The following is a 12,020-nucleotide window of genomic DNA, read 5'->3' on the forward strand; positions in this document are numbered from 1 at the left end:
CAGCTGTGGAAAAATGAAGGAAAGCCCAACTGTGGAAACCCCTTGGAAAAGCAGGCAATGCAAGTGGTTCCCGAATAGAGCCGAGGAAATTGAAATAAAATGGACTGCAATGCATCTAATTGGATTGACCTGCAGCCGGCTGCGACCGCGCAACGATGGCAGCGCGCGAAGTAACGGCAAAACTTCTACTAGCTGTGAGTACTGGCGGTGGGCAGTGGACAACGAGACTTGAGCCCAACGCCACCAAGAATATTGAGCTGCTGAGCGTGAGTGCCACGGCTGCGGCTGCTGCTGAGCCGCGCATTGTTCGCTTCAAATTTCAGAAGTATTGTTATTTTGATTTTGCTATTGTTGTTGCTGTTCGTATTGAAATTGGCTGCTTAGTGTGGCTCAACGTGACGTACGATTTTGCGGAAGTTATTGTCTCGGTTGCCAATAGGCTCACACGCAGACTCACTGCCAAATGCCACAATTCGACAGAAATAATAATACACTTTGAAAAATAGTTGTGTTCCTATGATTTCTAATTTCTAGAGTAACCATAATACGTTAAAAGGAACTCCTAAATGATAACGTGGTTAGTATTTAAGCTGGACTTCTCGCCCTTTTCTGGAACGAGCTCAGATTGAGCTGTTGTTGGTTATTGTAATTTCCTAAAGTAAGAAAGTCGAAGTCAGAAGATTCCTCACGATCTTGAGACTTATTGCTTTTCGCTGAAAGTGCTGGTGGAAATGCGGAACAGAGGTTCCAGGGTATCCTGTGGCGGAGTATGGAGTCCTATTAAAGAGTCAAGTCATTCACTCGAGACATTCTAGGGATGATGAGAGTATGTGAACGGCGAGTCTCGCAAACTATTTCTTTAAGTAGGCTTTTCGTATCGTTTCTTCGAATTCTTGGAAGAGTCTCAAAACCGACGAATTGGTTATACTGTCGGATGACACTGTTTGGCACTTTGTCCTCGACTCGCATCAAATACATGAAATGCGACGTCGATTCATCTACGGAACTGCTGATGCAACAGGGAAAACGATTCACTGCAAGTTCTTTTTATTACAAACTCGCGTTGCTTTGTTATGGTTGTTGCCTTATATTTCTCGTTTGGGGTGCACAAACAAAATTTTATGAGCTCCGTTCGCTGCTTCTGGCGAAAAGGCTATGAAACAATAAAAATCAGTAAAGCAGCGGGCACTTACAACAATTCGGTCTTTCTCACTAAAAATGGTTTGCGAAAATCTCAAAACAACCGTAAATAGAAAATCATGCGGCACGGTGCTGCACAGGCATAGCGAATAGCCGCGCAAATGTGAACTCATAAACTGACTGGACGTTGTTGCGCAAAGCCCAAGCCAGCTGTCCACACATTGACCCCGAGCATTCCATCAGCCGCGTGCAGCGCGTACACATCACTGCAATTCAATTTAGTTCAGCGCGAAGCGGCCCATCGAAGCTCGGTGCAAACAAATTTGCGTTCTCGTTAGCGCAACGAAATGACGTTCACGGCATTGAATGCCAACTCCAGCGCATGCGCGCACAGCAACAACAACGAGACGGCACGAAGTGTAGGCGCGCAGTCGGGTTGAAGGCCGCAGTGCGGACAGCATTGCTGGCGTTGAAGAACTGAGACGAATTCAAAGTCAAAGATGCAAACGAAGACGTTGATGATGGCTTGGTCTCGGCCAATCGGATGCTGTATGATGGACGAATAGCCACGATGCGATTTATGAGCACGTCAATAACCTTTGATCTGACATGTAACCACAGCTTGCCATAAAACGATCAAATATACCACAGCAAGAACAACAACAACACCTACAACAATCAGCATTTGAGCCATAGCGAGCGTTACCCGAAAGCAGCCACAGCGAATGGCAATCAAATTGACAATACGAATAGAAGCGGTTGCGCGTGCGCTCAGCTACGCGTTGGCAGAAAGCAACGGGAATTAGAAGTTGGTGAAAATCAATTCCACGAATATCTCACGCACGTACCCGTAGGTTGGTGCACTCAAGTGCGTTCTCACACCAACAATAAAAATGTGATTTACTCGTCACGAATGGAGCCGCGCTAAAAATAACTGTGAACTACATGGCTTTCTCATTTTATTTATGATGCGACTCCGAAACTTGCCTCCGCAGTTCTAATCCGAGAAAACCCCCTTGTAAGATGACGTAAACTAACCCACAAGGCTGTGGAAATAAACGGATATTAGATGTGAGGCTCTATCGTAGACCCCAGAGACGATATCTTATATCAAAGTGGAAGCATAAAGGTCCCAACGACTTAGCTGGCATACACTTCTGCGCCATTAAGATGGGCCATTCGCTTGATTGCCATCGCTGTTTTTCCTTTGCGGTAATTGCGCGCATATCAGCAAACTCCTCAGCCGTCAGCACGCTCTAATCACACCCTAATAAACGCTAATACCAACGTGCCGATCAACCGATCAATAGAGCGATGTTGCCTAAGTATTTCCGCAGTTTCATTTACATTTCTGCATCACATTGAAATTTTCACGCCTCATCACATCACACCGCAACAAACGCCACATACACCCATGCGCACGGCGCAGACGCAACACGCCGAATAGACATATCGCTGCTGATTATAATGGCCATCAACAGGCTGCTACCAACAACTGCAGCATCGGGCCAACATATCGGCCAGCGGCTAATGGCAGCACATTTGCGGTTGCCGGTGTGATACGACGCGCTGTCAGCGCTTCAATTTCAGCTCATCAATTCAGCACGTGTCACCACCACCCGTCACCCGCCGCTCAATCGCCTACTTGCCTGCGGTAAATTTTTCTGAATTTTTGTATGGCGGTTTTATGGAGATTTTCACAGCCCCAATAGGTGTGATTGCATCGCCACTCATTCAACGCAGTTGCTGGCGCACTGACTTACAGACCAAGAGACCAACTGCCTGCCTAACTACCTGACGTTGCTGGACAGGCGGACTACTGCCGCAGCCGAGCGGTGATGGTTATCCCTTTTTGGTGAATGATTTACAATGGTCGCATAATTGACAGGTGAGAAAATTTATTGTAATTCATGGTGGAAACAAGCATGCCACATTGCCACCACAGCGCTTTGCCAAGTTGAAGTTGAAGTTCAAGCTCGCGCGCTGCTGCGGCGCGATAAGCGCGTCAGTCAAGCCTTAAATGCAGCAACTGGGCCGTTCAAACGATTCCTAGACCTCGTCTATTACAATGACTGCGGTTGTTGGCTGTGCGCCACCGCCGCCAAGTATCGGCAGCCAAACGCAATCGCAAGTGTTTTTCAATTTTCGCTTTGCCTCCGCAACTTCGTCGCCTCTGCTGCGGTTTTAGCATGCGACTCCAATTCCCTCGCTATTCAAAATGAAGCTGGAAATATTTCCATTGTGGCAGCTCACAAGCGATACAGCGCTGCCTGCCGGTGGCGTCGCCGGCTTGTACCGCCGCGCGCGCGCTCATATTTCGTGGCTTATTTGAATATGCGGAGTGTGTGCGCATATTTTGCGGTTTTAGTGCTTCTCGTGCCAAGCAGCCTCCTCCTCCAGCAGCCGCCCTCCCGCGCACAATTCAATTTTCAATTTCCATTTGCCAATTTCAATTTATTTAATTTGAATTTAAACTCACTCGTGACTTTCAAATTGACTGATTTGCATCTGCAACTGCCAAGCAATCAACGGAGCCCCAACCGACTGGGCGGTCACTTGGACAGACGTTTGCACGTTTCGTAACCCGCATGCGTTGGCAATAGAAATGCTGACGAAGTTCATTTCACGTAAGATTCTTGCGGTGGCGAATAAATGGAATTGCTGATGCGATTTCCATAAGCGCTGGCAGTTGCTGCCTCTTGGGCACACAAAGCACTCTGGAATTCTGGAATTCATTTGATAGCCACGATCGTTCAACCGACGTAGGTATAATGAAAAAAAAAACGTACTATAATCTAGCTAGACTCTATGGTACGTTTGCGTATGACGTCGGTATTCTCGTATTTAGGGATGCTCAGCCCCACAAAGCAGCAATTTCGACTTCCGTCGTAATAAATCCAAAGGTTGATTCTTACAGTACCGTCTTTAGTCCGATCCGGGATCACAAGAAGGAAGTTTTCCAAGACTTTGTCGGAGGAACTTCATGAAAGATGGTGTAAAACATGAGAACGACGTATGAGACCCATAGATCCACCTGTTCCAGACTACCAATGTGGGAGATGTATTCTGAGATGTAATCGAATGTTCTTGAATTCATTGCTTTGATAATAAGATGTTTGGCTCATATGCCTTAAAGACATTAAGCAATGCCTTCAATCAGTATCTTATATTTGTAGATTTCTATACTCAGAATCTTCTTGACCCAGTCTATAAAGCTCTGTAGCCCATTCTATTTATCTCCCCAGCGATTACGAACTCAGCTAGACTATTCAGAAGAATATTCGATAATATTTTCACTGCTGATATTCTTGTGGTTTCTCGCACGCATAATTGTTGTTGCTGTAATCATTACACATTCCTTTTCAAGATTATAAAGTTTTTACTCACATTGTATTGCTCCGATTGCAACACAATATAAGGTACTATTTTTTTCTGGCGTTCGTTGCTGCCGTTATCATTTTGTTGTTATTGCAGCGAAAGCCATTAAAGCCGTAATATAGCCGGAAAGTAACGAAAAGAAAAGCTATTGACGTGCGCAGAGAGTTTTACTATCAGATGCAGCGATGCGAGCAGTCATCGCAACAACAACAACAGTAAGTACTACAATTACAACAACAACAGCAATAACAATAGCAATGTCTCAGAAAGTGCAAAAGCGCCAACAAGAATTGGCGCGCCGGCTCAGCAGCAATCAGTGGAAAATCCATAATCGCACAAGAGTCACTGCAATAATAGCAGCAACAACAACCAACCACAACAGTTGCCAAGATTTATTGTGCAGATAACCGCGAAATGTTGCAACCACTTACTCACTTCCACTGCCACTGCCAGAGCACCGTCATAATAGCAGCGGCGACCGCAACGAAAACCGCTTCTGCGCTTACTCCAGCCTCTTTGCTGCCGCTGCTTTAACATCAACTCCAATTGAAGTCTCAGAATAAGATTCCGATTTAAACGCGGTTGCGGCCGCACCAAGCCGCTTGCACCAGTCTTCCAGTGTCTGCTTGTCTGCCTGGTAGTCTGGCCAGCCGCTTGTGCGTCCATTTGTCGCTCGTCTGCCCGTCTGCGGCGTAGTCTAGCCTCTTGTCAGCTTCCGTAGCTCTCGCTGTCTATCCGCCGTGCGGCGTCTGCGGCAGCAATTTAGTTGCCGTGCAAGTGAGGCGACTTTGTTCTATTTAAAATGTAGTAACTTACTGCTGCTAATCCTTTGAAGAATGTTGTAAGCACATGTGCCACATTTGTGTTGCTATTAGAAGCCAGTTTTTTTTGTGTGTGTTGTTCTTGTAATGAGAAAAAATATCCATTCAATCTCGGCGTCTCGTTAAGCTTACTCCAGTGCTCGCCGCTGATCGGCTGGCATAGATTACCATCCTTTGTGTTTGCAGCACATAAAATAATGCCAGATATCGCGTCCAGTCGCAATGAATTTTCACCGCAGCGGTTACGAGATTAGTCCTCAAAGGGTTAAGCGTTGCACCGAAATCAGCGTAATCTGAGGGCTTGATGCTGCTTGGTTTTTATGTACATTGCGCGAAAATCGTAGAGTTGCCATGACATATACAGATGTGATATTACATCGTAAGTAGAGATGAAAAATATGCTAAGACCATGGTTCGCCAACACGGTAGACTTTCTAAACGAACGAGCATCCATCCATCTGATTTGGGCTACTTTGCCGAGCTAACCTGTGATCCAACATTACAAGTCTCAGGAAACTATTGATCGATATGGCTATGTTGCTGCGGTAATGGTTTTTGTTCGTAGATTGTATGTACATTCTTAACTAAATTCCCTCTTCAGAACCTACTATATTTTCTTCCTTACTGAAACACTCCTGAACCTTCTGAACCTAACTTTACAATTACCAATACGGATTGTACTTTAATGTCTCTGATAAGACCTATAAATCGAGAGATCGACACTATCAATTCTCTCGAGGCAAACATATTGAGAATCCGTGGCTCCGTGGCAACCCTGTTCGTAACCTAGCACGTAGCTTAGTAGCCGCCGTCTATCGCATTGAAATGCTGCCTACACTAGCCGCAGGGGGGTGGTGATAGCCCAGAATAAATTGGTGAGCTTCATCTGCCTGCGTAGATATGCATCAGCCCAGCTAACCCTTTTAGCCGCAGTCAATAACGAGCACCAAACAAGATTATGCCTTCGCCTTTTTTCGTTGTTGTTGTTTCGTTAGTTTATTGAATGCGATTCTTATCGCAGATTGTGTGTAGCAGAAAAGTCACTTACAATTTATTTTCGCTCAAACGAAATGCGCCCTACGACTAGGCGTTCACATGGCTTGGAAATTCAATTAAGCGCGAATATTTAAATCAGAAATCACAACGGTGAAGTAATTAAAATGTGCAATGCTCTGGCGAAATCGTGTTGGAGTTTTACTGCTCACCAACAATTTTTAATGAAAAGTTTCACTTCGCTTGGCGTTTTAGAACGCGCTTCAACGTAGACTTGATTTTCTCACAAAATTGGATTTTCACTTTCGTTCGAAGCGCGGTGTACAGCTGCTGGAAAACGCTCCGCATGGAAAGGGAAAGCGCAAATTAGTTCGACCCAGTCACTATGGAGGCGTCGAAAGCCTGCGAATTGAAGCGTAGCGAAAGCTGATGGCATTTCAAATAGAAATAATGCAACTTACAGCCGATATTTAGCAAAGCGCCATCGTCACGCCAGATGGGTAGCACGTCAAGACTCCATGGCAATGGCAGTGTGACGCATGTAAGGCGGTGTGCAACATGCAACGTACCCAGCCTGCATTACAAGTCCATGGCAAGCATAACAATACAATAATTAACGGTTGTCTTGACTGCCCTCCAAGACGTAGAAAATGTAGCTGAAACTACGCTCGGTGTTGCAAATAGTCTGCAATACCAGTAATTATGATAAATGACGGTCAACGTATTATTACCGGCTAAATAACGTAACGGGGCGTGGGTGCGAAGCAAAAGTAATGATGTTCAGACTGAGCATCTTACCATTTAAGTATGCACAGATCAGAGCCCTTCTAACTAATGCGAAACGTTTTTTACTAAGCGAAGGAAGCTCCATATACCTTTTGCAGTTTACCCAAAGATAGAAGCATCTTCCGCCTCTTTGAAGCAGCCGATCTAAAGATTCCTTCATGAGAACTACGTCAGTTTAAACCTCGTTGAATGGAAAGCTAAACGTAGAGTGAATAGTGCGGGGGATAAAACTCAGATAGAAGCTTCATATTCAAACATGTATGAGATTAAAAAGATTTCTGGAGAATCCCACCAAGACCAAGAAATTTAACCAAAATTCTACTTAAAGTGCTAATTAATGCGAAGACATCATTCGCCATTCACAGATGACAAAAGAAAGTAATTTTCAAAAGCAACCATTTATATGCCGACCTCTCTGTAAGCCTCACTTCGCATTTTGTTCCGAAATCTAAGAATTCTACTATTCAAAATATAATTGCGGAGATAAAATGTGCGAGCTGCGAATGCAGACTTTTCACAATTGTCACACATTCACCACATGCGTTCTTTACGAGCCGTCAGTTGCAGTGCATCGACGGCCTGCAGACAGTCACAGGGTGTTGGCTCAAGAGCCGCAGACAGCACAGCAGACAGACAACATTGGACTGCACCCATTTTGGCATTGACAGGCTTTTTTACGATCGCAAACGGGTAATTAATCTCTGACATGTCTGCCGGTAAACACTCACAAACCAAATTGTCGCTCGCATGTGGCCGCATAAAAGAGTCCACTGGCAGACTGGCTGACCGGAACACTTATGCATATTTAAAATAATCAACACGTGCGTAAGAAAACATTATGTGTTTACATTGCATTTGCAGCGCAAATCGAACGAAATTGTTGGACAATTTAGCGCAGGCGATGTGCCGGAGCAGATAGCCTGTGGCAGGCTGAGGACACATTATGGCAACGGAGTTCGGGGAGTGTGAAGAAAGTGTTTGTTTATCCCTTCCGCAAATAATGGTTAAATGAATAGTGTCTCAACAATGCTTTTTTTCGCGAACCGCAAGCCACTCCATATTATCTTCAAAGCTACCCAGTAGGAGTGAGGTGAGCTGAACGGCGGGTTTGCTTTTCTTTCGAAGTTTGAAGACATTGATTACTTCATTTTCGATTGACGACTTAGTTTTCGTGTCTTTAAGTCCTTATTCTGGGAATGCGCGGATGAGAGAAGACTATTCCAGTTAACTCTTCGATTATTCTGAAGAGCCGAGAGCACTGCTGCATACTAAATACGTTACGGGTTAAACCACCAATGGCATCATAAAATTACTGTAATGAAAGTGTGACTAATCATGTTGTAATCCCACGGAGTTGTTGTTCTAGTTGCATTTTATCTATTTTTGCACTTCATGTCTTCTATATCGTTTTCAATTAGTCGTCGCTTGTTTCATATGTCACAGTTCAGCGCGTGAGTCACCAAGCAGCACACCTTTTCACCGTTAATAAAAAATACATAAGTCTAAAACCATAAAACTAAAAATCCCTCCAGAAAAGCGACAAAATCAATGTTGTTGTTGTACGAATCGAATGCTGTCTAGAATATCTAGCAGACATTTCCGCTGTCACCAATACCTACTTTTATATTTATTGTTATTGTTATTGCAATTTCGCACAGAGTGACAATTTTCGTTTTTTTTTTGTTGTTTTTTTTTATATTTTTTATCTCCAGTTCGCAATCTTTAATTGCATCGGTAAGCGGATGCGGTGCGGCGCTGCTGTCGTGACATGTGACAGGCAATGAGCTGCTGATGATGGCAACTCTTACTCTCCACTTCATTGGTGTGGGTGTTCAACGTAGGCGGGTTCTTCAGCGATTTTAATTTGCAGTAGAGATTTGAAAATTTAATTTCTGATGGAATGAAAGTAGGCAAAGATAATATAATTGAAAAGAACAGAAGAGCAAATGCACGAGAAGAAGAAGACAAGGAAGAATTGACAAGGTTCAGACGATACAATATCCCACCGTTGCTTCTCTAATTCCGTCGTGTTTTTAGAAACATGAAAAATTGTAGGTTATGTTTACAGCGAATTGATATTTTAGCCGAATGGAGATGCTTGGAGACACAAGGGTACAGAGATATTAATATTTATATGCATTTACGTATGTAAGCTCCCAATAAAAGTCAACTTCCCGCACGCAGCTTCCATGGAATCCACTTAATACACATTTTTTGAGCATGACTCCTTTGGAAAACCACTTAGCGACGTGTTTATTTGTTGCACAAACAAGCTGTGGTCACACACACATGCCACGGCGGCATGCGCATTCACCAATTCCACAAATCTATGCAAAAATGTGTAAATGTGTGTAAGGCAATTTGTAAAAGTAAATAAGCGCTTCCGTTGCGTTTGTCCAGCCACTGGCCGCTTGAGTAGTAGCACCTTCTCCTGACTCCCGCGCAGTCCACACACGCGGTTGATAGCTTATTTGCATGCTGCGAGATTGCTGATCCTTGCGTGCCACAAACGGTGGCATTCAAATGCTGATTGCTGACAACAAATTTTGTTCTATGCCCTTATTGTTGTTGTTGCTGCCTCCTCGCTGTTGGTTACTCCTGCTGCACTTGTGAGCGATGCCGCGCGGTCACTGACTCAACAATGGCTCACTACCGCTGGCTGTGCCGACTGCTGAATGTCACCGCTACTGCCTGTGTTGTTGTCCATTGTTTTTTTTGTTTTTGTTGTTGTGGTTGCTTGCCGCTGTAACATTTGTTATTCGTTTGAATGCCGGCCGCACACAATCGTCGCGTTGCATCTCAGTTTACACATTAATTATCACCTGTTGCATCTGCTTGCTACAAATTCTTTTTTGCGCTCGCATATATTACGAGTGCTCGACGCCGCCGTCGCCGTTGATATTATGGTTGTTGCGTTGTGTTTTTGTTGTTGTTGTGGCGCGGCAATGCAAATACGAGTATCACTTAGCACGATGTCCTCTTGGATCATTGCTTGTCGCCGGTATTAACTTAGAGTTTTTTGTCTTTACTGTTGTTGTTTTTGTTGCTGTTTGCCTATTCATGTATGCTCTTGCGCCGTCGGCTCCGCTTGCAAAAATATCGCTGACAATTATATCGTTGCAGTGGCAGTGGCAATGACAGTGGCAACGGTAGCACTTCGGGCGCGCACACAGTAACACACACACACATTTAGAAAATGCCACGTTGACAGCGGCAATTGCAGACCGAGTAGCCGTTGGCAATAATAAACATGACAGTTGACAATGACTTTTAATGTTTGACTGCATTTTTACATGGGTTTTGCCCTTTCTTCACATCGGCGGATGCTTCAAGAATACTCGTATATAGCGGCATGTACTTACATACGGTCGTACATGATTCCGCCTTAAGTTGCACTTAAATATATTTTATTATCTCGAGTTTCACTTTCCGCCTGCAGCCAGTTCTGCAGAGAATAACTTTATTATTATACTTATTTATAGACAAATAACTATTAGCTTTGAATGCCGGAGAATGTCATGCAGAAAGCTTCCGCTTAGGTTCAGACTGGCGCTATAAAAATATGTTAGGAAGATGGCTGCTTACTCGTCTGAATTACACTAGCTATCTGCTAAATGAGATTTCAACTGAGAGGGGAAATATATCCGAGGTAAATATCCTAGAGGACTCTCAAGAAGTTTAGTGAGGCATAACCAAGAGCTCTGATGGTTAATATGAGGTTAGGTCCGATTTTACGAAAGATCTCAAAAGATCCATGTGATAAGAAATTGGTCTTGTAAGCCTTGAATTATGTAGAATATAGTACGATCATGGTACCAGCCGAACACAGACCAGTCAAAGAGATCTAGGCGTCTTCTATTGGCGCAATTTTAGTCATACTGCAATGAGCGCAATCGGTGTAATACCGTTAGAGAAGAGATCTATTATATTAGCTTCTCGAAGTTTATCCAACTTGCATGTAGATTTCAATGCCCGCTAAAGCTAGACTAAACTAACTTCCCTCGGCTCATACATAGAATCATTGAGGTCAAATAGCCAGCTCTAGGATCTTCGGGAACTTTTTAACGAAGAGTCGATTTGACTTTATAATCTAATTCTCTATTCTGTTGAATATTAATCCCTTCACTTCGTCAGGACAAGCAAAGCTCTTTGCACGACGCAAAACTGCTTTGTTTATAATTAAATTAGCAAGTACTTTATCCTTAGGTCTGCAACAACGCCACATTGTTATTAAAGCGATGGAGATATTGGCAATGACATTTACAATTTAGAACAGATGATAAATGAACCGCGGAAAATCGCCGAGAGGCAGTTAAGTCATAACTCAAGCAGATTGCTGCCAATAAACGACGGACGGACGCTGGCGTATAAGCACACGCACGCGTGTAGGTATGCCGGATTGCGTGAATGAAGAATTCGAACAGCTATGGATAACAACAAGCATTCTGTTGCATGTTGCAACATTGCAGAGCACTAGCAGCCCTCGCAAGAAGCTCCGCTATGCATATCAGCTGATGGTGAAAAAGGAAAATAAAAGTCAACTAAAGCAAGCATAGAAAAAGTGGCGAGTAAGTGAGCCCTACGCAGCTTGCCTTGGCCCCAATAGTCACAGCGCAAGCGATGCTCGAGCCACGTTCTCTCTACTCTGCTGTAAGTTGGTGTGCGCTTTGCGATTTTGCATTCGCTTTACATAAATTAAATTATAAAATACTTTATAGGCGCGAGCAACAATTTCAAGCATGTCCAACCAGCGTTGCACAGACCGAATCATGGACGCGAGGGCAGCGGCTGCAGCAATGCTCCTTTGCTATTGCCGCGAAATAAGAGGGTGGACATGTTTTCAATTCTCTACAAGAGCAGCAACTCCTTTGTGTGCCAGCGTCATACAACTCCGGCACAGCT

The sequence above is a fragment of the Zeugodacus cucurbitae genome, chromosome 4 (genome assembly GCF_028554725.1).
Source record: "Zeugodacus cucurbitae isolate PBARC_wt_2022May chromosome 4, idZeuCucr1.2, whole genome shotgun sequence".
NCBI classification, from domain to species: Eukaryota; Metazoa; Arthropoda; class Insecta; order Diptera; family Tephritidae; genus Zeugodacus; species Zeugodacus cucurbitae.